Source organism: Moschus berezovskii, chromosome 19 (assembly GCF_049115385.1).
Source record: "Moschus berezovskii isolate FMDL1 chromosome 19, NW_MosBer_1.0, whole genome shotgun sequence".
Classification (NCBI taxonomy): Eukaryota; Metazoa; Chordata; class Mammalia; order Artiodactyla; family Moschidae; genus Moschus; species Moschus berezovskii.
Window position 1 is genome coordinate 1,099,370 of NC_142478.1, and position 25,730 is coordinate 1,125,099.

At 42.2% G+C, this 25,730-nt stretch overlaps 1 protein-coding gene across 1 annotated transcript in view; it reads left to right on the top strand.

Annotated features, from left to right (window-relative positions):
- The window catches only part of LOC129538938 (ankyrin repeat domain-containing protein 26-like), a 129,760-nt gene that overhangs the window by 45,215 nt on the left and 58,815 nt on the right, over positions 1-25,730 (top strand). The window contains 5 exon segments of the mRNA XM_088827883.1: positions 371-438; positions 7,554-7,614; positions 7,704-7,903; positions 11,230-11,326; positions 14,031-14,059. The gene's annotated coding sequence lies outside the window, so the exon portion shown is untranslated.

A 25,730-nucleotide genomic window follows, 5' to 3' on the forward strand; every position in this document is an offset into this window, starting at 1 on the left:
TAAGCCAACTTTTTCATTCTCCTCTTTCCCTTTCATCAAGAGGCTTTTTAGTTCTTCTTCACTTTCTGCCATAAGGTGGTGTCATCTGCATATCTGAGGTTATTGATATTTCTCCCGGCAATCTTGATTCCAGCCCAGCGTTTCTCATAATGGCCTCTGCATGTAAGTGAAATAAGCAGGGTGACAATATACCTTTACTTTCTTCTTTACTACATGCTAAATAAAAGTTTATAGAACTTAGAAACTTGAAGTGTATGGGACAATTGAAGTTTTGATATTATCTCTGATATTGTCTGAAATGATCTAAGAATTTGGTAGTTGTTTTTCATATCAGTGTTAAAATATTATTTATCACATTTTTCATACATAGCTTTCGCCAACTGATTTCTGATTATAAGGAAAAGAGACCTAAAACTTCTCCTGAAAATAGTGATCCAGGTACGTCATCTGATACCAAATTACTCTTGGTGATTTCCCATAGATAAAGTAGGAATGAGGAAGTTTCAATAATGAAAGAACTATGAAAACATTAGTGTAAATTCCATGCGTATTTTATTTTTTCAAGTAATTTCTTTATACTCTAGTATTCAGAATTCTTTAAGAAGTTAATTGTAGGTGATTTAACATCAAGGACAGTATTGTCTGAAAAGAAATCCATCTATTTAATATGGCCCCAAAGTCCTACATTAGATCTTTGTCTAAATCAGAAGAAAACAAATTAAGTGAGTATAATGTATATTTCATCTAGAATCATAGTATATATAGCAGATTGGACTTCTTATGAAAGGGACCTTTCATTTTTAGTAATGGTTTGCGTTTAGTGAATAAATAGGTAGTAGTTACTGTGTAGTGATTAGTCTCACTAAAATCGTTACCCTCATTAAAACTGGGAACCTGAATAACCCCTTCCTGGTAGGATAAGAAATGATCCACCATAACTAACTGCAAAGCTGAGCCCGTGTGCAGCATAGTAATGAGAGATTATTTCTGAACGATACCTGCCAATAGTACAGAAGGCAGAAAAGCAATGCCTGGTTGAGAAGCAGTTATTTTGCCTAGTGTTGTACCAAGCTCGTCTAGATTACCAACTTCATTCCTTACAGATCCCGAGAGAGTGAGATCGGTTGACTTCATTAGGACCAGATATTTTCTTTTGTGTGTTGGACAATTGTCATGACAGTATAATTTTGTAAGAACAAGATGTTCTCTTGCCACCAGTTAAAAGGTTATCATAATAGATATTCAAATAGAACAACTTGGGACTCTGCACATTCTAATAAAACACAAAAGTACTTTGCATTCACAGAAACAGCATTAGGTCCACTGTGTGTGGCCTCTAGCACATTGTACAGGGTATCCAAGGATACCTTTAAATGAGTCGACCTCTATCTAATCCAAGGGGGCTTCCCAGGTGGCTCAGTGGTAAAGAATCCCCCAGCCAGTGCAGGAGATACGGTTTGATCCCTGTGTCGGGAAGATCCCCTGGAGAAAGAAACGGCAACCCACTTCAGTACTCTTGCCTGGGAAATCCCATGGACAGAAGGGCCTGGTGAACTGTAGTCCCTGGGGTCACAAGGGGCAGACACGACTTGGTGACTGAACAACAAAAGCATCCATCAGAGAACTGTAGGCTGGTTTAACATACTAGTCAGAGGAGATGCAGAGATGACAATGTCTTGGTCTTCAGTACGCTCAGAATAGAACAGAGTTTTCTCTGGTTAATTTCTGTATTTTTCTAAACAAAATTTTCAAAGAAAGCACACTTATTTGTTCATTTGTTCACTAAACAGATAACTTGCAGGTGTCTTTTATGTACTCGGCATTGTTCTGATGTCACAGGGTGCAAACATTTCAAAATCACTGCCCCTGCCCTCCATGCTCAAGCTTGCAGTGCTCCTCTCCCCGTTGAGTGACTGCCTGTGAGTCATCCCTCCAGCATCAGATCATGACGACCCCTGGGAAACGTTGTCCAATAGCACCGGAGTCCGTGGCTCCCTCCCTCCTTCCCTCTCTCCTTCCCTCTCTCCCCTTGTTCGTCAGCGTAGGATGTGATGATGTATGCCTTCCAAGGTGAAAAAGCATGATTTCTATCAAAATTTGCCATATAATGGGGAGGATTGATATAATGATGTCCCTCACTAGCACACAGTACTCTGTGGCCCATCCTGTTCTGTGTGGCCCAGATACTCTTGAGCAATGGAAGGAGAGAGTCTCAAGAGAGTCTTTTTAAACATATTAGTGTGTATATGCATATATATATATATATGGAACTTCTTTAAAAAGTCCAGCTTCTGTGTACCCTACTGCATGCTCAACACTGCAGGTCTAGTCCCCATTCTCACCACTGAGTTGACCCCCTTCACCTCTTTGCCCTCCCCCACCTCCCTTTCAAGAGATTATCCTTTCTAAGCCTGGAATGACTACATTGTTCATACTTCTCTTGCCTTTGGAAAGAGGGTCAGGAAGAGAAGACTTTTGTTTCCCGTGTTTTACCGCACTCTGAAGTTCAGTGCCTGTAGACCAAGCTTCCCTGTGATGGGGCGTTTTCATCCTGAACTGAAGAGCCAGAGACGTTGTCATGTTCCAGCAAGACACCTACAGTCTCTGTTCAGTACTCTAGGCGATGGAAGTCCAGAAACACGGTGCTGTTGAAGTGTGCTATTGTCAGCTTATAGTGTTGATTCTGTTAATGGTATAGCATCATTTTCTGTTAGTCTCCTGGAGTTTGGTTAGGATTATGGCCGTTGTCAACAGCAGTTCTTTCTTTGTTTTTTTTTTTTTTTTTTGGTTTGCATTTGACGACTATAAAGGGGAGGAGTGGTTCTTAGGCATTAGTGGCCTGCGAGTATAGTACAACCAATGTTCACTTCCTCTAGTGTGGCCTCCAGGTGTGGTTTGAAGGGAATACTTTCAAACAAAGCCTCAGTCTTGAGGTTTTAATAGTGTGTAGTTTTCTTCTGTTGATTTAAAATGTATCTTGCTTTTTTCTTTAATAGTGGATAAGAGTTTGGAAGAAGACTGTTTAAGGAGGTAGGATTTTATGGATGTTTTCAATTATATGTTTAACTAAGGGAACATGGAGAAGAGAAACTAATGTTTGTTGAGTGTTCTACTGTGGGTTAGACACTGCATTACGTGCTTAACATCTGTGACCTCATAGAATCATCACCGGAGAAGGCGATGTCCCCCCACTCCAGTACTCTTGCCAGGAAAATCCCATGGCTGGAGGAGCCCAGTAGGCTGCAGTCCATGGGGTCGTGAAGAGTTGGACACGACTGAGCGACTTCACTTTTCCTTTTCACTTTCATGCTTTGGAGAAGGCAATGGCAACCCACTCCAGTGTTCTTGCCTGGAGAATTCCAGGGACGGGGGAGCCTGGTGGGCTGCCGTCTATGGGGTCGCACAGAGTCGGACATGACTGAAGCGGCTTAGCAGCAGCAGCAGAGTCATCACAGTAGCTTTGTAAAGTAGCTGTGTCCTACTTTTACTTCATTAGGTAACTGTGGTTTCAGGAGGTTAATGAATTGACCCTGGTTAAAATGAGTTGACCTGTGATTTGACAATTGGCCTTCCTGGCTCCCACGTCCACTCCCGTGGCCCTCAGCAGAGACTGAGAAGTACCCATGTAGCGTATAAGTTAAAGATATAAATTACTTCTTTGATTGGTATACATTTTAAGTTTCGACATTGTGGGGAAACTACCTGTACTCTCTCTTAGAGTAAAGGAGAGAAGTGGTGCCATCTCAATAAGTGGTATCCCTGCTGACGGACCAAGTCTCCCATTTTGGACGGACTCAGATTCGTCTCTGAACCTTGAACAGACACTAAAGAAGGAAAAGCCTATTCTTCCGCTTTGTTTTCAGTCATCAGGTTTATTCCAGTTTGGGCAAACAAGAATTATTTCAATCCATCAATTGGATTTTCATTCAGCTATTAGAACTTTTGGTGAAAACAAATGGGTTTTAGGCTCTGCTGATATGTTGGCTGTCACTCTGTTATGGAAACTAAGAATGAGTGTTAACTAGATATTTCATAGTTTGGGAAAGATGGAAGCAGAAATAGGTAACGACAAACTTTTTTGGAGACGTCCCTGGGGGCGCAGTGGTTAAGATGGTTAGTAAGACATCTTCCAATGTAGGCACTGTGGGTTCAATACTCGGTCGGGGAAGCTAAGATCTCACCGGCTTCGGGGTCAGACAGCCAAAATATAAACTAGAAGCACCATTGGAACTCATTCAGTAAAGACTTTCAAAGAGATCCACATCAAAAAATCTTTAAAAATTTTTTTAAAAAAGCTGTATAAAACAGGCCAAATTTTGTTCAAGTCAAGAAAGTTCATTTAATAGACAAACTTTCACTTGTTTTTTTTTTTTTTTTTCTTTTGTTCAAAGAAATGAACTCATTCATTTTTATTGTATGCTTTTGCTTTAGAGGTTTCCCAGCAAACCTGGTGTCGATTTAGGGCCTACATCAGACGATGAAGTCGTAGATTTTAAAACCAAGGTAAAGAGTTCGGTTGTGAAATTAGTTTACCTGCTCTGAATTTAGTTTCGTGTAGTATTTACTCTTATGATTAGACAGTGGAAGTGACAGATTCAAGGGATTAGATTTGATAAACAGAGTGCGTGAAGAACTATGGATGGAGATTCGTGACATTGTACAGGAGGCAGTGATCAAGACCATCCCGGAGAAAAAGAAATGCAAAAAGGCAAAATGGTTGTCTGATTAAGCCTTCCAAATAGCTGAGAAAAGAAGAGAAGCCAAAAGCAAAGGAGAGAAGGAAAGATAGCATTTGAATGCAGAGTTCCAAAGAAGATCAAGGAGAGGTAAGAAAGCCTTTCTCAGTGATGAAAGACTAGAGATCTCTTCAAGAAAATGAGAGATACCCTGGGAACATTTCATGCAAAGATGGGCACCATAAAGGACGAAATGGTGGGGACCTAACTGAAGCAGACTACATTAAGATGAGGTGGCAAGAATACATAGAACTCTACCAAACAGACCTTCATGATACAGATAACGAGGATGGTGTGACCCCTCACTTGGAGCCAAACATCCTGGAATGCGAAGTCAAGTGGGCCTTAGGAAGCATCACTACGAACAAAGCTAGTGGAGGTGACGGAATGGCAGCTGAGCTATTCCAAATCCTAAAAGATGATGCTGTGAAAGGCTGCACTCAGTATGCCAGTAAATCTGGATAACTCAGCAGTGGCCCCAGGACTGAAAAGGTCAGTTTTCATTCCAATCCCAACAAAAGGCAATGCCAAAGAATGTTCAAACTACCACATAATTGCACTCATCTCAAATGCTAGCAAAGTAATGCTCAAAATTCCCCTAGCCAGACTTCAAGAGTACATGAACCATGAAATTCCAGATGTTCAAGCTGGATTTAGAAAAGGCAGAGGAACCAGAGATCAAATTGCCAGCATCCTCTAGATGGTAGAAAAAACAAGCGAGTTCCAGAAAATTATCTACTTGTGCTTTATTGACTGTGCCAAACCATTTGACTCTGTGGATCACAACAAACTGTAGAAAGTTCTTCAAGAGATGGGAATACCAGACCACCTGACCCGCCTCCTGAGAAATCTGTATACAGGACAAGAAGCAACAGTTAGAACTGGACACAGAGCAACAGCCTTGCTCCCAATCAGGAAAGGAGCACAGCAAGGATGGAAATTGTCCCCCTGTTTATTTAACTTATATGCAGAGTACATCATGCGAAATGCCTGGCTGGATGAAGCACAAGCTGGAATCAAGATAGCGAGAAGAAATATCAATAAACTCAGATACGCAGTTGACACCACCGTGATGGCAGAAATTGAAGAGGAACTAAGGAGCCTCTTGATGAAAGTGAAAGAGGAGAGTGAAAAAGTTGACTTATAACTCAGCATTCAGAAAACTAAGATCATGGCATCTGGTCCCATCACTTTGTGGCAAAGAGACAGGGAAATAATGGAAACAGTGACAGACTGTTTTTTGGGGCTTCAAAATCACTGCAGATGGTGACTGCACCCATGAAATTAGAAGACGCTTGCTCCTTGGATGAGAAGCTATGACCAACCTAGACAGCATATTGAGAAGCAGGGACATTACGTTGCCAGCAAAGTTCTGTCTCATCTAAGCTATGGTTGTCCAGTAGTCATGTACGGATGTGAGAGTTGGACTATAAAAAGAAGGCTGAGTGCCAAAGAATTGATGCTTTTGAATTGTGTTGGAGAAGACTCTCGAGAGTCCCTTGGACTGCAAGGAGATCCAACCAGTCCATCCGAAAAGAAATCAGCCCTGAATATTCATTGCAAGGACTGATGCTGAAGCTGAAGCTCCAATACTTTGGCCATCTGATGCGAAGAACCGACTCATTGGAAAATACTGATTCTGGGAAAGTTTGAAGGCGGGAGGAGAAGGGGACAACAGAGGATGAGATGGTTGGATGGCATCACCGACTCAATGGACATGAGTTTGTAAAACCTCTAGGAGTTGGTGATGGACAGGGAAGCCTGGCGTGTTGCAGTCCATGGGGTCGCAGAGTCGCATACAGCTGAGCAACTGAACTGAACTGATGTTGATATTTTCATAAAATTTGAAGAACCTGCAGATCCATGAAAATATATTAATAAAATCGTATGAAACAGAAGTTTTGCTCATCATATATCCTTAAGAATACTGATTTATTACCGATCTCTCATATATAAATTCTAAATATATGTGTTTCTCCACATACTTTATTATAATACTTATGTTTTCTTTCCGTAAAATTTGTTCTTGACTAGGAATATCTCACTTTTTACTTTCTTCTTCCTCCTCTACCTTTTCTTAATTTTTTTTTTTTTTTTAATATTTACTGTTAACCTGATTTTTCCTTGCAGAACACATTTCTTCGGGGTCTGTTCTTTCAGTCCATCTCTCTCTGCCTCTCTTGTGAACAGTCTGCTTATGGGTTTCTGTTTAGAGTGTTTGTGGCTTTCATTCATGATCCTTGCCCTGCTGCTTTAACCTTGTTTTTTTTTTTCCTGTTTCTTAGAAGCAGCTGAATATTTTTCCCTGTTTCATTTGTCCCTAGCTGTTTGACAAACAGAATAGAAGTAGCTTCTCCTGTTTGCAGTTCTAGCCCATCTAAGTAAGGTTCTGCTAAAACCTAAGCTTTCATATTTTCCCTTCCCAAGTGATAATTCATATACATATTAATCGTGGAAGCAAATTTCAAAATGTAGCAATTCAAATGTCTTAGTTTTTCAGTAGTGCTCAAACTACCGTGGATAAATTATTACTCTAGAACATTTTGGTAGAGAAAGTAATCTAGCGGGTGTCATAGTATTTGCATAGCAGTCAATTAAGTGTAAGGAGAGGAACATCAGCGGCTCCTGATGTCATCTGTTGTAATCCTTTCCCCATGAGAAGGTCAGTCAGTGGCAGAAGTGGGGTTTGAATCCACATCTGAATGACTCCAGAGCCTGTGCTCTTTGTGTTAGATCCTAGAAGAATGGGGGATGTTATAATTCTTTTATTTAGGTTGATACTTGTTATAGTCTTCAAGCTCTTACTTTCTTCTCCAGCATGTCGTGAAATCAAAGTTAACAAAGCCAGTGAAGCCTTCTCAGCAGTCAAAGAGAAACAGTAAGTCATTTGAAGATTGTCCTCCTGTTGTTCTTCCCTGATTTGAAATGATACATGTTCTCATGTACGCTCTCCTGTTTTCACTGTAGTAGAAGCAAAATGTGGCATTTTGAGACCGGAGAGTGCAACTTTGTCTGGGGACAATAATTCCGATAGTAACATTGAAGATGTGGTTGAAACATTTCTCAAACCATCACCCTGGATTGAGGGCATCTGTCATCCTGCCTTCCCATCGCCTGAGCCTGTTCCAAAACTTCTCAAGTCTGTAGCAGGCCTCAGTCGTACAAAGGTACGTTGTTCTGTTTGTAACCCTTCTTTCCCTGTACTTTTTCACATACCATTCCCCTGATCCTTATGATGAAAAAAAGGATCCCACCACAGAAACAGAAGCCCTCAAAGTCACGATATGAAGTGGTGTGATAATAAGAGCCACACATGTGCATGATTCAGATTTATAAATATTGGCGTACTAAGTCTGCCATCCTGAAAGGAAAGAATTACAAAGCACTGAGGAAAAACAACTAGATGAATATGAAGATGGGGAGGAGGATGAAGGGGAAGAATTCCTTTAAGAAGGACGAGATGAATATAAGATGGAATGAGGGTGACGATGAGGCAGATTATTATACAAACACAACAGAAATAGTGGGGGTAAGTCAGACCAGGAACTCTATATTATAAATATGCGAGACTATATTTCAGTTCAACTTAAGAGAAAGTGAGGTCATGACAAAACAATGCACATACTCTTTTGAATGACATATAGCTGATTTTTATGACGAACTGAAAGGAAGTGTGTTCCTTATTTATTTTGGTGGCTGTTTTCGACGGTGGTGGTGGTTCTTGATTTTTCCTTCAGTTGACGTGTAGTCAGTTTGAAATACTGTGTAAGTTTCAGGTGTACAGCAATGTGATTTGCTTATACTTGTGTACGTATATATGTTTTTTGAATATAGTTCCCTCTGGATATTCATTTAAATTTGAAGTGATTTCTCGTTTTAAAGAAATTTTCACTTTGAAATTAATGAAGCGATGTCTTCTATTTAATCTAGCCAAACTTCCGTTTAGAGGCAATTCAAGATGAGCCCTGTTTTAGGCCTTCGGAGATGTATTATGAATTGAGAATTTTTGGCCCTTCTGTTTCTTGCAGTTTCTAACTTCGGTTCAGTTCAGTCGCTTAGTCATGTCTGATGCTGAATACTTAATGTAGTTCTCTAATTTATCTGACTGTTTGCTATAATCTTGGTGGGTGTTTTAGATCTTTCTGAAAATAAAGAGGGAATAAATAAGCATTTTATCTATTCTTTTTACTAAATTATAATTTATCATTTCATAATGAGATTCTTAATCTCTCTTCATTAAATGAGAAAATTTTCGGCTGCAACAATCTGAAAGAATAAATGTAGAACTATATTCTTTCCTCTGGAGAGATTCTGATTTCTTTTTTCTGAATGTCAGCAAATAATGGGTAATTACATACATTAAATGAATGAAATCACGATTTATGCTTTTTCTCTTATATAGACTACTTGCTATTATAAAATCATAAGGAAAGAAAAAATACCACCATAGTTTATAAAGTTATCTGTGGAAGACATTTTTTCTTTTAAAAATATCTCTAGCAGTATGTACATTCCATGTTATTTTTAAGAAACTTTATTAATTGCAGTGTTTATAGGTGTTAAATTACCATGTCAATTCTTTGTTATGCATGTGAAACTAACATGTAAGTTCTTCCATATCGAAAAGTTAGTCATCGTGGTTACTTGATTTTTTTAGTTTGTTTTTTCTTTCCCGATGTGAATACTGAGTCCTGCTTGATCATCATGAATGTATTTGAAAACTTTTAAATCTTCACCTTGGATAATCATAGTTTTACTCCTTTGTTTATATCTAGATCATTCTTTTCATCTTTACCTGCCATTCCAGAAGACATAGATAAGAAATTAGAGTCGTTAGTGTACTGTTTACAGGGAAAGAAGCAGTAAACCATGTGCATGTTCAAATAGGGCTGTAGAAAATGTATTCTTCATTGAAGGATAATTGCTTTCCAGAATTTTGTTGTTTTCTGTCAGACATCAACAAGAATCAGTCATAGGTTCACCCATGTGCCCTCCCTCCCACCCCCCTCCAATCTTCCTCTCCATCCCAGCCTTCTAGATTGCTGCAGAGCCCCTCTTTGAGTTCCCTGAGTGATGGAGCAAATTCCCCTTGGCTATCTGTTTTACATATGGAATTGTGAGTTTCCGTGTTACTCTTTCCATCCATCTCACCTTCTCCCCTCTCCCCCTTCCCCCGTGTCTCTAAGTCTGTTCTGTCTGTCTCTGTCTCCACTGCAAATAAACTCGTCAGTACCATCTTTCTAGATTCCATACATATGCGTTAGTATATGATATTTATATTTCTCTTTCTGACTGACTTCACTATGTATGGTAGGCTCTAGGCTCATCCACCATGTTAGAATGGACTCAGATGCGTTCCTTTTTACAGCTGAGTCATGTTCCTTTGTATATATGTACCACCACATCTTCATCCATTCATCAGTTCGATGGCCATCTAGGGTTCTTCCATGTCCTAGCTATCATAAATAGCCCTGCAGTGAGCATCGGGGTGCATGTGTCTTTTTCCATTTTGGTTTCGTCAGGGTATACTTCTAGGAGTGGGATTGCTGGGTCATATGTCGGTTTTATTCCCAGTTTCTTAAGGAATCCGCATACCGTCTTCCATAGTGGTTGTATCAATTTACCTTCCCACCAGCCGTGCAAGAGGGTTCCCTTTCCCCCACACCCTCTCCAGCATTCATTGGTTGTAGACTTTTTGATGATGGCCATTCTGACTAGGGTGAGGTGGTACCTCGTTGTGGCTGAGCAGTAAAGAATCTGCCTTCAGTGGGAGGCCTGGTTTTGATCCCTGAGAAGGAGGGCATGACAACCCACTCCAGTATTCTTGCCTGGAGACTCCAATGGACAGGGGAGCCTGGCAGGCTTCAGTCCATAGGGTCACACAGAGTCGGACACGACTGAAGCGACTAAGCAGCAGCAGCAGTAGCAGACTTTTGGATGATGGTCATTCTGACTGGTGTGAGGTGGTAGTTTTGGTTGTAGTTTTGGTTTTCATTTCGATTGTGGGTTTTTACCACATCGACGTTGACCAGATAGTGCTTGGAGCTTGAACGTATGACCACATTTGGATTGTCTGGTTGATCTGCAAGGAACATTTCAAGAGAAGCAAAAGCATGGGAAATAGTAATGAATATGTGGGGCTGTAATAACAGCAGTTAGCTTTAGTGATGTTTTAGTAAGTGCAAACCATTTTGGATAGCTTAAGTAGCAGGTGCAGAGTACCTTAATGGCAGCCGTACTTGAAGTAACATAAAGTAACGGTGCCCTGTTTGAAGGAGGCAGCTATGGAAGGAGATAAGGAGGGCCTGATCTCTTAGCTGTGGCAGCCACTGCTTGGTGATGCAGCACCGTGTTTGAATTCAGCATCCCGGTTCTGTCACACAGCAACTGTGGGATCTTGGCAAAACCTGTCTTAACCGGGTGAAGAGTAGGGTACTTTCTTCAGAAGGGATTAGGAACTCTTCATGCAACTCATGGTTATCATTCATTCTAGCGGAGTGTCTCTGAGGCCCTTCCACAGGAGTATGTGGATCATTTACCTGGAACTGCTGGTCAAAGAGGACAAAAGACATTAAATGGACAAGTAGAAGGTAAGAACTGTGTTTTACAGAAAAATCATTTGACAGAACGTTGATTGAAAATGGGAATGCTGATATATTCTAATAGGCAAAGAAAATCACCTGTCGGATGGGTAGTGAGACAAAAGACGAGAAAAAGAGGGCAAGTATGCATCTTATCAGGTGTCTACCACAGATTACATTGAAAATCCAGTTTAAGGAGCTAAATTATTAGTTCTTAGACTTACTTCGCAGTCCAGTGCTTAAGACTTTGTCCGGTTAAGACTCCAATGCAGGTGGTGCAGTTTCGATCCCTGCTCAGGGAATTAAGATTTCACATGACACATGACCGAAAACAAATTATTAGTTCTGTTTCAAGATACTCTGCAACCTAAGGGAGGTCAAGAAATAAGAGGCGAGAGGGAACGAAGGATGAGAGAGGCAGAGGGTACAGGGAGGGAATGAAGAAAAGGAAGCACAAGTCTGCGGGGGAAGGGGGCAATAAGTAATGAAGGTCTTTAGATAAAGGAAGAGTATTTGACATGGACGATGAATTTGAAGTGAGCTTCTGGCACCAAAACTTGCCAGAGAAGAAGAGCAAAGTTCTCCCCTCTTCCTGTTTTGCTCGTTATTAGGAAGACATTCAGAACTGTGGTCCCCGGGCATGCAGAGTGGTGTGTCATCCTCTGGGGGAGCATGGGCATAGGTGCTCAGCTGTAAATGTGTGCAAGTTGGTGTCATATGAAGTGTTGCTGCTTTCCAGGATGGTGTCACATGGGACAAAACAAGAGAACTGGAAAGGAGAGAGCAGGGGACGTGATGGGGAGACCAAGGCACCCACAGCCTCATAGAGAGTCCACTGGAAGGTTTCTAACTTCTAATGCCATTTCAGTTTGGGGGGGATGTGTTCGCGTGAGGAAACAGAGGCTGAGATTTCAGGAGAATGAATTAAGTGGAAGTCATGTAGAAGCAGACTGCCTGTAGACCAGCGTTTCTCAAATTTTAATTAGTCGCTTGGGGACCATGTGTGAAGCACATGCTGAGCAGGAGGTCTGAGATTCTGTGTTTCTAACAAGCTCTCCGGGCAGCAAGGGTGTAGCCTTGCATACAGAGAAATCTGGAAGAAGAGCATTGGATAGTGCAGGACCTAACAGGATCAAGGCAAAGCATTATTTTCTGTTTCTTTCTGAGCGTGTTTATAGCCAGAGGGAAGCAAAGAGTTGAAGTAGCAGTTATAGGTGTAAGGGGGAGAAAGAAATGGCAGGGATGATCCATGGAAAGGATGCCAAGGGGGAAGATTTAAGTCCATGGATCCAGAGATGACCATTCAGAGAGGAGCGAATCTAGTGGAAGGACACAGGGAGGAGAGGAAGGCCTCAGGGAGGCGAGTGTGGAGTTGATGAGGACACTTGAGAGAACTCTTTCTAGATGACTTCAGTGTGCTTACCCTGAAAAGAGATAAGACCATTATTGCCTCCAGAGAATCCCGGAGGTGGGAGGGGGTGCCAGAAGTGGGGGAAACCGCAGCCCCTCCGAGTAACTCTTAGACATCAAAGATATATGTTGTACCGGTATTTGTTGTTCAAATTAGATTAATTTGAAAAAGGAGGCATTGACTTTTTTTTTTTTAAAGATAGCTGATTTTTTGAAAGTTGTTTCATAGAAATCCTTTGAAGTGTTCGCATGATGCACCAAAGCAAACTAAAATTTGAAGCCAAACAAATCAATAGGGTTCATTCCGTAAATGCCAGAAATACTTTTAATAAATACTACGCTGATTCTGAAACATTCAAGCTTTTTAATTTCTAATAATTGTGTAGCAATTAAATGTACTATTTCCTTTTTGATCATTGTATTTCAATATTGAGAATTTATTTTACATTATTTCCTAGATGTGTCTTATATACCTTCTTGCATGAGTGGATTAAGAAACTTTGAGATGGCTAGACCAGAGGAGCCAAGACATGTAGGCATACCAGTAGCCCACATGAATATGGGGTAAAAAATGAATATTTTTAAGAGCCAGTTTTCTACAAGTGCATATCCAGGCTAATCAGTTCATTAGTCTGTCTTTGATGAGAAATGAATTATACATGCTGGTGAACTGTCATCCCCACTGTGCATGTCTTAAATGACTGGACAGATTGAAGAACATGATAAGTACTTACAGTATAATGGTGGAAATGATAACCTGCTGTGTTGCATTCAAGATGTGCTGTTGCATTTTACCATCAGCTTTCACGTTTTGGCAAGCTACTCCAGTACTATTGCCTAGAAAATCCCATGGATGGAGGAGCCTGGTAGGCTGTAGTCCATGGGGTCGCTAAGGGTCGGACACGACTGAGCGACTTCACTTTCACTTTCACGTTTATCTTCTTGGGTTCATGATTTGCTCCTCGGATTAAGATCCATTTTCTCCTCATCAGTCAGCATGTTCACATTGGTCTGTGTGCACTTTAGTGTTTTATAAAGCTGTTGCAAATGTAATGTTACTTTTGAAATCTTAACAGCATGTTTTGGTGAACCTGTATTCCAATTTTTTCTTCACTGTCTTTAGTGGATTCCTATGTCTGTCTTACCAGTGTCCTAAGATCCCCCTAAAAACAAGACACTAAAACTGAATGTATTCAGTGCCAAGGCTGGGTGCGAGGATTCTGTTCGGTACTAACTCTGCACGAATGTACAGCTGGCTTTCATATTTACGTGTAATTAAATCTATGTCCCTTTTGCCTTTTAGATTCTCCTGGGAAATATCCTAACGTGAAGGTAAAAACATTTATGATTTTATCTTGAATTCTGAACTGTGGATTGTCTCATATGTCCATCATTTAGTAATCAACTTGTTTCCAAACCCCATTCAGCCAGCAGTCAGAATGAAAGATTCTGTTCCTAATAGAACAGTCAGAATGAAGGATTTACAAGCATCCAGTTCAGGTAAATTTTGCAGGACACAGTTAACTTTGGAAAGAGGGACACTGAAATATTTGAAATGCTCGGTCTTCATACTTCTAACGTTTTCTTTGCAAATTTAATTGAAGAACTGGACATACATAAGGCAAATGTTACTGTTGATACCTGTGTTTTGAAATAAAAGATATTTACAAGCATAAGAGCAAGAAAATTTTAAACTGTAAGCTTCAACGCAAGATGTTTCTGTATATGTTTCGACACTCTGAAGTTCTGAGTTTGGAATCTGTGTAATTCTCAGGAAATCTCAGAGATTAAATTTTAGACTCGAAGTTTTTTCCAAGCCCAAAATGCTTGTTTGAACTCTCACGTTTCCCTAAGTAAAACTTCACTTGCTAATATGTCAGTTGTATTTCAGCTTGTAATTATTTCGTTATAATGTTGTCACACAGATGACTGTAGGCCAATCAGATGTTTTTCATTAGCAGACTGTGTGTGTTTGTGTGTGTGTGAGTTTGTGGTGTCTTTGATTATTAGAAGTAGGGAAAGTAATCATACTTTAATGACTATTTGATAGGCATAATCTTTGGAAACAGTGATTCTGAAAGTTGTTGGCTTTAGGATCATATTCTACTTCGGAAAATTATTGAGAATTTCAAGGAATTTTGTTTATGTCTATTGATGTTTACTCTATGGGAGGTCAGTTGAGTTCAGTCTCTCAGTCGTGTCTGACTCTGCGACCCCATGGCCTGCAGCAAACCAGGCCTCGCTGTTCCTCAGAACGCCCGGACTTTACTCAGACTCAAGTCCATCGAGTAGGTGATGCCATCCAACCATCTTATCCTCTGTCTTCCCCTTCTCCTCCCGCCTTCAGTCTTTGCCAGCATCAGGGTCTTTTCCAGTGAGTCAGTTCCTCACATCAGGTGCCCAAAGTATTGGAGTTTCAGCTTCAGCATCAGTCCTTTCAAAGACTATTCAGGACTGAATTCCCTTAGGATATACTGGTTGGATCTCCTTGCAGTCCAAGGGACTCTCAAGAGTCTTCTCCCAACACTACAGTTCAATAGCATCAATTCTTCGGTGTGCAGCTTTCTGTACAGTCCAACTCTCACATCCATACATGACCACTGGAAAAACCATAGCTTTGACGAGACAGATTGATGTTGGCAAAGTAATGTCTCTGCTTTTGAATATGCTGTCAAGGTTGGTCATAGCTTTTCGTCTTTTAGTTTCATGGGTGCAGTCACCATCTGCAGTGATTTTGGAGCCCCCCAAAATAAAGTCTGTCACTGTTTCCATTCTTTCCCCACCTATTTGCCATGAAGGGATGGGACCGGATGCCATGATCTTAGTTTTTTGAATGTTCAAAGAACATTCAAAACCAACTTTTTGACTCTCCTCTTTCACTTTCATCCAAAGGCTCTTTAGTTCTTCTTCAATTTCTACTGTAAGGGTGGTGTCATCAGCATATCTGTGGTTATTGATGTTTCTCCCGGCTATCTTGATTTGAGCTTGTGCTTCATCCAGCCCAGCATTTTGCATGATGTACTGTGTGTGTCAGATAAATAAGCAGGATGACAATATATAGCCTTGATATACTCCTTCCCCTGTTTGGAATCAGTCTGTTGTTCCATGTCCAGTTCTAACTGTTGCTTCTTGACCTGCATACAGATTTCTCAGGAGGCAGGTCAGGTGGTCTGGTATTCCCATCTCTTTCAGAATTTCCCAGCTTGTTGTGATCCACACAATTAAAAGCTTTGGGGTGATCAATAAAGCAGAAGTAGATGTTTTTCTGGAACTCTCTTGATTTTTCGATGATCCAGTGGATGTTGGCAATTTGATCTCTGCTTCCTCTGCCTTTTCTAAATCCAGCTGGAATATCTGGACGTTCACATTTCATGTACTGTTGAGGCCTGGCCTGGAGAATTTTGAGTATTACTTTGCTAGCCTGTAAAATGAGTGCAATTGTGCGGTAGTTTGAACATTCTTTGACATTGCCTTTCGTTGGGATTGGAATGAAAACTGACCATTTCCAGTCCTGTGGCCACTGGTGAGTTTTCCAGATTTGCTGACATGTTGAGTGCAGCACTTTCACAGCATCATCTTTCAGGATTTGAAATAGCTCAGCTGCAATTCCGTCACCTCCACTAGCTTTGTTCATCATGATGCTTCCTAAGGCCTACTTGACTTCACATTCGGGGATGACTGGCTCTAAGTGAGGGATCACACCATCGTGCTTATCTGGATCATGAAGATCTTTTCTGTAGAGTTTTTCTGTGTGTGTTCTTATTACCTCTTCTTAATATCTTCTTCATCTGTTAGGTCCATACCACTTGAGTCCTTTATTGTGCCCATTTTTGCATGAAATGTTCCCTTAGTATCTCTTACTTTCTTGAGGAGAATTCTAGTCTTTCCCATTCTATTATTTTCCTCTATTGCTTTGCATTGATCACTGAGAAAGGCTTTCTTATCTCTCCTTGCTGTTCTGTGGAACTCTGCATTCAAATGGGTGTATCTTTCCTTTTCTCCCTTGCCTTTAGCCTCTCTTCTTTGCTCAGCTATTGGTAAGGCCTCCTCAGACAACCGTTTTGCCTTTTTGCATTTCTTTTTCTCCGGGATGGTCTTGATCAATGCCTCCTGTACAATGTCACAAACCTCCGCCCGTGGTTCTTCAGGCACTCTATCAAATCTAATCCCTTGAATCTATTTGTCATATCCACTGTATAATCCTAAGCGATTTGATTTAGGTCATACCTGAATGGTCTAGTGGTTTTCCCTACTTTCTTCGATTTCAGTCTGCATTTGGCAATAAGGAGTTCATGATCTGAGCCACGGTCAGCTCCCGGTCTTGTTTTTGCTGACTGTATAGAGCTTCTGCATCTTTGGCTGCAGAGAATAGAATCAGTCTGATTTCGTCATTGAGCATCTGGTGATGTCCGTGTGTAGAGTCTCCTCTTGTGTTGTTAGAAGAGGGTGTTTGCTGTGACCAGTGTGTTCTCTTGGCAAAGCTCTGTTCGCCTTTGTCCTGCTTCATTCTGTACTCCAAGGCCAAATTTGCCCGTTACTCCAGGTATCTCCTGACTTCCTCTTTTTGCATTCCAGTCCCCTATAATGAAAAGAACATCTTTTTTGGGTGTTAGTGCTAGAAGGTCTCGTCGGTCATCATAGAATCATTCAACTTTAGCCTCTTCAGCATAACTGGTCGGAGCATAGACTTGAATGACTTGTGATATTGAATGGTTTGCCATGGAAACGAACAGAGATCATTGTGTCATTTCTGAGATTGCATCCAAGTACTGCATTTGGAACTCTTGTTGACTGTGCTGGCTACACCATTTCCTCTAAGGGATTCTTGCCCACAGTAGTAGATACAATGGTCATCTGAGTTAAATTCACCCCTTCCAGTCCATTGGGGGCTTCCCTGGTAGCTCAGTTGGTAAAGAAGCTACCTGCAGTGCAGGAGACCCGGATTCGATGCCTGAGTCAGGAAGATCTCCTGGGGAAGGAAATGGCAACCCACTCCAGCATTCTTGCTAGGGAAATCCTATCGCCACAGGAGTCTGGTGAGCTCCAAATAGCCCCATAGGGTCAGAAGCATTGGACCCGACTTACGGACTAAACCACAAACCAGTCCATTTTAGTTCACTGAGTCCTAAAATGTCGATGTTCACTCTTGCCATCTCCTGTTTGACCACTTCCAATTTGCCTTGATTCATGGACCTAACATTCCAGGTTCCCATGTAGTATTGCTCTTTATAGCCTTGGTCTTGACTCCTATCACCAGTCACATCCACAGCTGCTAGGTGTTGTTTTTGCTTTGGCTCCTTCTCTTCATTCTTTCTGGCCTTATTTCTCCACAGATCTCTAGTAGCACCTACTGACCTGGGGAGTTCATCGTTTAGTGAGTGTCCTATCTTTTTGCCTTCTCATACTGTTCATGGTGTTCTCAAGGCAAGAATACTGAAGTGGTTTGCCATTTCCTTCTTCAGTGGACCATGTTTTGTCAGAACGTTCCAACACGACCCGTCTGTCTTGGGTGGCCCTTCACGGCATGGCTCGCTCAGAGTTTCATTGAGTTAGACAAGGCTGGGATCCATGTGATCAGTTTGGTTAGTTTTCTTTGGTTGTGGTTTTCAGTCTGTCTGCCCTCTGATGAAGGATAAGAGGCTTATGGAAACTTCCTGATGGGAGAGACTGACTGAGGGCGATGGGTGAGGCCATGCCCAGTAAATCTTTAATGCAATATTCTGTGAATGGGTGCGTCTGTGTTCCCTCCCTGTTTGACCTGAAGCCAAACTCTGGTGGAGATCATGAAGATAAGGGCACCTCCTCCAACAGGTCCCATGCTTGCACTGCTGCACTCAGTGCCCCTGACCTTGAGGCAGGCCACCTCCAACCCTCGCCTCCGCCAGAGACTCCTGGAAAATAAAACTGAAAAACGTAAAAATACAGGCTCACAGAATCATAATGGCTAATTCCATTAGTTATTAGAGTTCTGATATCACATATCCTGTCTCTGGAGAAGTCCTGTGTGCACTCAGAACATAATTGAGCATGGAAGTAACGTTTAGAGTTGTTGTGAAAATAGATTTGACCTCTTGGGCCCCCTGGCCCAGTGGGTCTCTGGACTTCAGGAATTCTCAGGGCACACTACAGAACCACCATGTTAAACCATTGGCATGGTTGCATGCGAAATGATAAAGGGGCTCTTGTGTTGACACGGGGCTTAAAGTTTCACTTTTACATTTCTTGCTTGTTTCTTTGGTTTCTCTTAAGAAATTTAGACCCAACAGTTCCTTTTTTTTGAAGCAAATATGTCTGTGTTGCATTCATTCTTGCCTCATGGTGCTCTGTGCTCTTTGGATCCAGTGTGGTCCTAGACTTATCCTTTTGATACTGTTCATGGGGTTCTCAAGGCAAGTATACTGAAGTGGTTTGCCATTCCCTTCTCCAGGAGATCAATCCTGGGTGTTCATTGGAAGGACTGATGCTAAAGCTGAAACTCCAATACTTTGGCCACCTCATGCGACGAGTTGACTCATTGGAAAAGAGTCTGATGCTGGGAGGGATTGGGGGCGGGAGGAGACGGGGACGACCGAGAATGAGATGGCTGGATGGCATCACCGAATCAATGGACATAAGTTTGAGTGAACTCCGGGAGTTGGTGATGGACAGGGAGGCCTGGCGTGCTGTGATTCATGGGGTCACAAAGAGTCGGATACGACTGAGCGACTGAACTGAACTGAACAGTTCATAAGGGATGTTGGTATACAGGAGTGCTGTGTTATTTAAAAGCAGTATATAGAAAGTCAATTCTGATTCTACTGGATGCCCAGTCTATTGAGTAACCATGTCTAGTAACGTGTTGTCCATAAATACTAGTTAATTGAGGGCCTTTAATCAGTCATGAGGTCAGGGGTATAATTAAAAATCATACAGTTTCTTTTTACACTCCGGTAGGTTTTTCGTTTCTATCCTTACCTTTGTATTTACAGAAGATTCTCAGTTATCTCCTAGAATAGTGACTGCAAGCTCTAATCGCAATGTGTTTGTCTTTTTTTTTTTTTCTTAATCTGTACAACTGCGTCATTTGCTCTTGTTTCTCCCTGAGCTTGGTAAGTCCAGGAAACACAGGTTCAAATCAAAGGGCTACATAAGTCCCTCCAACACTGGACGGTGTGAAATAGGAAAACTACAAAATAAATAGAAGCAGCTTCAGTCAGTTCACGTTGATTCTTTCTCTTGTCAGTCAATACCTTTTCTAAAATAACAAGCAGAATTTACTCCTTCAGGGTCCCAGGATTTTTACATTTATTGGTTTCTTAAAGATTTATTCTATACTAGACCCTGAAAGTATTATATCTTAAATATTTCTCGAAACACTCCCTCAGTTCAGGCCTGCATCTCCTTTTTTTCCCCACTATAAATGCCTTCAGATTCATCTTCCTCGTTTTATTTGTATGCTCTTCAGTTTCACCCCATGGACTGCAGCACACCAGGCTTCCCTGTCCTTCACCATCTCCTGGAGCTGGCTCAAACTAATGTTTATGGAGTCGGTATGCCATCCAACCATCTCATCCTCTGTCATCCCCTTCTCCTCCTGACTTCCGTCTTTCCCAGCATCAGGGTCTTTTCCAGTGAGTCAGTTCTTCCCATCAGGTGGCCAGAGTAGTGGAGCTTTTGTGTCAGTGTCAGTCCTTCCGATGAATATTCAGAACTGATTTCTTTTAGGATTGACGGGTTGGATCTCCTTGCAGTCCAAGGGACTCTCAAGAGTCTTCTCCAACACCACAGTTGAAAAGCATCAGTTCTTTGGCATTCAGTCTTCTTTTTGGTCCAACTGTCACATCCATACATGATTACTGGAAAAACCACCGCTTTGACTAGACAGACCTTTGTCAGCAAAATAATGTCTGCTTTTTAATATACTGTCAAAGTTTGTCATATCTTTCCTTCCAAGGAGCAAGCGTCTTTTGATTTCATGGCTGCAGTCACCATCTGCGTTGATTTACGAGCCCAAGAAAATAGTCTGTCACCGTTTCCATGGTTTTCCCATCTCTCTGCCACGAAGGGCTGGGCCAGATGCCCTGGTCTCCGTTGGTACGCATCCCTGCACTCTGACGAATGTCGGCCCTGCCGTGCGCGTGCGCCTCTCCCTGTCTGGCGGCAGCCTGCAGTGCACTCCCTCTCCTGCCCTCTGTGCCCTCGAAGTCTCCACTTAGGCATTGTCTCTAGACGGGCCATCCCTGACACCTTTCTCTCCATTTTTCTTTAAACTCCGACATCTAGTACAGACCAGAAACTCGAGAAATAATTATTGAATAAAAGAAATAAAGACTATTTACACCAATCTGATTTTTTAAAGTTTATTTTTCTATTGAAGGATAATTGCTTTACAGAATTTTGTTCTTTTCTGTCGAACATCAGCATGAGTCAGCCATCAGTTCAGTTTGGTTCAGTCGCTGAGTCGTGTCCGACTCTTTGCGACCCCATGAATCACAGCACGCCAGGCCTCCCTGTCCATCACCAACTGCCAGAGTTCACTCAAACTCATGTCCATCGAGTTGGGGATGCCATCCAGTCATCTCATTCTCTGTCGTCCCCTTCTCCTCCCACCCCCAATCCCTCCCAGCGTCAGACTCTTTTCCAGTGAGTCAACTCGTCGCATGAGGGGGCCAAAGTACTGGAGTTTCAGCTTTAGCATCAGTCCTTCCAATGAACACCCGGGATTGATCTCCTTTAGAATGGACTGGTTGGATCTCCTTGCAGTCCAAGGGACTCTCAAGAGTCTTCTCCAGCACCACAGTTCAAAAGCATCAGTTCTTCGGCGATCAACTTTCCTCACAGTCCAACTCTCACATCCATACATGACCACGGGAAAAACCACAGCCTTGACTAGACGGACCTTTGTTGGCAAAGTAACGTCTCTGCTTTTTAATATGCTAAGAAGGTTGGTCATAACTTTCCTTCCAAGGAGTAAGCGTCTTTTAATTTCATGGCTGCAGTCAGCACACACAGTGATTTTGGAGCCCCCCAAATTAAAGTCTGACACTGTTTCCACTGCTTCCCCATCTATTTCCCATGAAGTGATGGAACTAGATGCCATGATCTTAGTTTTCTGAATGCTGAGCTTTAAGCCCAACTTTTTCACTCTCCTCTTTCACTTTCATCAAGAAGCTCTTTAGTTCCTCTTCACTTTCTGCCATAAGGGTGGTGTCATCTGCATATGTGAGGTTATTGATATTTGTCCCAGCAATCTTGATTCCAGCTTGTGCTTCATCCAGCCCAGCGTTCCTCATGATGGCCTCTGCATGTAAGTTCAATAAGCAGGGTGACAATATACAGCCTTGATGTACTCCTTTTCCTATTTGGAACCAGTATGTTGTTCCATGTCCAGTTCTAACTGTTGCCTTCTGACCTGCATACAGGTTTCTCAAGAGGCAGGTCAGGTGGCCTCGTATTCCCATCTCTTTCAGAATATTCCACAGTTTATTGTGATCCACACAGTCAAAGGCTTTGGCATAGTCAATGAAGCAGAAATAGATGTTTTTCTGGAACTCTCTGGCTTTTTCCATGAGCCAGAGGATGTTGGCAATTTGACCTCTGGTTCCTCTGCCTTTTCTAAAACGAGCTGGAACATCGGGAAGTTCACAGTTCACGGAAAGAAGAAGCCTGACTTGGAGAATTTTGAGCATTACTTTGCTAGCGAGTGAGATGAGTGCAATTTTGCGGTTGTTTGAGCATTCTTTGGCATTGCTTTTCTTTGGGATTGGAATGGAGACTGATCTTTTCCAGTGCTGTGGGCACTGCTGAGTTTTCCAAATTTGTTGGCATGTTGCATGCAGCACTTTCACAGCATCATCTTTCAAGACTTGAAATAGCTCAACTGGAATTCCATCACCTCCACTAGCTTTGTTCGTAGTGATGCTTTCTAAGGCCCACTTGACTTCACATTCCAGGATGTCTGGCTTTAGGTGCGTGATCACACCATCGTGATTATCTTGTCGTGAAAATCTTTGTTGTACAGTTCTTTTGTGTATTCTTGCCACCTTTTCTGAATATCTTCTGCTTCTGTTAGGTCCATACCATTTCTGTCCTTTATCGAGCCCATCTTTGCATGAAATGTTCCCTTGGTATCTCTAATTTTCTTGAAGAGAAAGAGTTTTTCCTATTCTGTTGTTTTCCTCTATTTCTTTGCCTTGATCTCAGTGGAAGGCTTTCTGAGCTCTCTTTGCTATTCTTTGGAACTCTGCATTCAGATGCTTATGTCTTTCCTTTTCTCCTTTGCTTTTTGCTTCTCTTCTTTTCACAGCTATTTGTAAGGCCTCCCCCGACAGCCATTTTGCTTTTTTGCATTTTTTTTCCATGGGGATGGTCTTGATCCCTGTCTCCTGTACAATGTCGCGAACCTCCGTCTGGCACTCTCTCTCTCAGATCTAGTCCCTTCAATTTATTTCTCACTTCCACTGTATATAAGGGATGTGATTTAGGTCATATCTGAATGGTCTAGTGGTTTTCTGTACTTTCTTCAATTTAAGTCTGAATTTGGCAATAAGGAGTTCGTGATCAGAGCCACAGTCAGCTCCTGGTCTTTTTTTGCTAACTGTATAGAGCTTCTCCATCTTTGGCTGCAAAGAATATAATCAATCTGATTTCGGTGTTGACCATCTGGTGATGTCCATGTGTAGAGTCTTCTCTTGTGTTGTTGGAAGAGGGTGTTCACTATGACCAGTGCGTTCTCTTGTCCAAACTCTCTTAGCCTTCGCCCTGCTTCATTTCATGCTCCAAGGCCAAATTTGCCTGTTACCCCAGGTGTTTCTTGACTTCCTACTTTTGCATTCCAGTCCCCTATAATGAAAAGGACATCTTTTTTGGGTGTTAGTTCTAAAAGGTCTTGTAGGTCTTCATAGAACCGTTCAACTTCGGCTTCTTTAGCATTACTGGTTGGGGCATAGGCTTGGATTACGGTGATATTGAATGGTTTGCCTTGGAAACAAACAGAGATCATTCTGTCGTTTTTGAGATTGCATCCAAGTACTGTATTTCGGACTCTTTTGTATTTTGTATTTCGGACCATGATGGCTACTCCATTTCTTCTAAGGGATTCCTGCCCACAGTAGTAGATACAATGGTCATCTGAGTTAAATTCACCCCTTCCAGTCCATTGGGGGCTTCCCTGGTAGCTCAGTTGGTAAAGAAGCTACCTGCAGTGCAGGAGACCCGGATTCGATGCCTGAGTCAGGAAGATCTCCTGGGGAAGGAAATGGCAACCCACTCCAGCATTCTTGCTAGGGAAATCCTATCGCCAGAGGAGTCTGGTGAGTTCCAAATAGCCCAGGGGGTCAGAAGCGTCGGACACGACCTACGGACTAAACCACAAACCAGTCCATTTTAGTTCACTGAGTCCTAAAATGTTGATGTTCACTCTTGCCATCTCCTGTTTGACCACTTACAATTTGCCTTGATTCATGGACCTAACATTCCAGGTTCCCATGTAGTATTGCTCTTTACAGCCTTGGACTTGACTCCTATCACCAGCCACATCCACAGCTAGGTGTTATTTTTGCTTTGACTCCTTCTCTTCATTCTTTCTGGAATTATTTCTCCACAGATCTCTAGTAGCATATTGGACACCTACTGACCTGGGGAGTTCATTTTTTAGTTAGTGTTCTGTCTTTTTGCCTTCTCATACCATTCGTGGTGTTCTCACGGCAAGAATACTGAAGTGGTTTGCCATTTCCTTCTCCAGTGGACCATGTTTTGTCAGAACGTTCCAACATGACCCGTCTGTCTTGGGTTGCCCTTCACTGCATGGCTCGCTCAGAGTTTCATTGAGTTAGACAAGGCTGGGGTCCATGTGATCCGTTTGGTTAGTTTTCTTTGGTTGTGGTTTTCAGTCTGTCTGCCCTCTGATGAAGGATAAGAGGCTTATGGAAACTTCCTGATGGGAGAGACTGACTGAAGGCGATGGGCGAGGCCATGCTCAGTAAATCTTTAATGCAATTTTCTGTGAATGGGTGCGTCTGTGTTCCCTCCCTGTTTGACCTGAAGCCAAACTATGGTGGAGATCATGAAGATAAGGGCACCTCCTCCAACAGGTCCCATGCTTGCACTGCTACACTCAGTGCCCCTGACCTTGAGGCAGGCCACCTCCAACCCTCGCTTCCGCCAGAGACTCCTGGAAAATAAAGCTGAAAAACGTAAAAATACAGTCACACACAATCATAATGGCTAATTCCGTTAGTCATTATAAAGTTCTGATATCACATATCCTGTCTCTGGAGAAGTCCTGTGTGCACTCAGAACATAATTGAGCATGGAAGTAACGTTTAGAGTTGTTGTGAAAATAGTTTTGACCTCTTGGACCCCCTGGCCCAGTGGGTCTCTGGACTTCAGGAATTCTCAGGCCACACTAAAGAACCACCATGTTAAACCATTGGCATGGTTGCATGCGAAATGATAAAGGGGCCCTTGTTTTGACACGGGGCTTAAAGTTTCACTTTTACATTTCTTGCTTGTTTCTTTGGTTTCTCTTAAGAAATTTAGACCTGAAAGTTCCTTTTTTTTAAAGCAAATATGTCTGTGTTGCGTTCATTCTTGCCTCATGGTGCTCTGTGCTCTTTGGATCTAGTGTGGTCCTAGACTTATCCTTTTGATACTGTTCATGGGGTTCTCAAGGCAAGTATACTGAAGTGGTTTGCCATTCCCTTCTCGAGGAGATCAATCCTGGGTGTTCATTGGAAGGACTGATGCTAAAGCTGAAATTCCAATACTTTGGCCACCTCATGCGACGAGTTGACTCATTGGAAAAGACACTGATGCTGGGAGTGATTGGGGGCGGGAGGAGATGGGAACGACAGAGAATGAGATGGCTGGATGGCATCACCGCCTCGATGGACATGAGTTTGAGTGAACTCCGGGAGTTGTTGATGGACAGGGAGGCCTGGCGTGCTGTGATTCATGGGGTCGCAGAGAGTCGGACACTACTGAGCGAATGAACGGAACGGAACGGAGACTTATCCTATTTTCA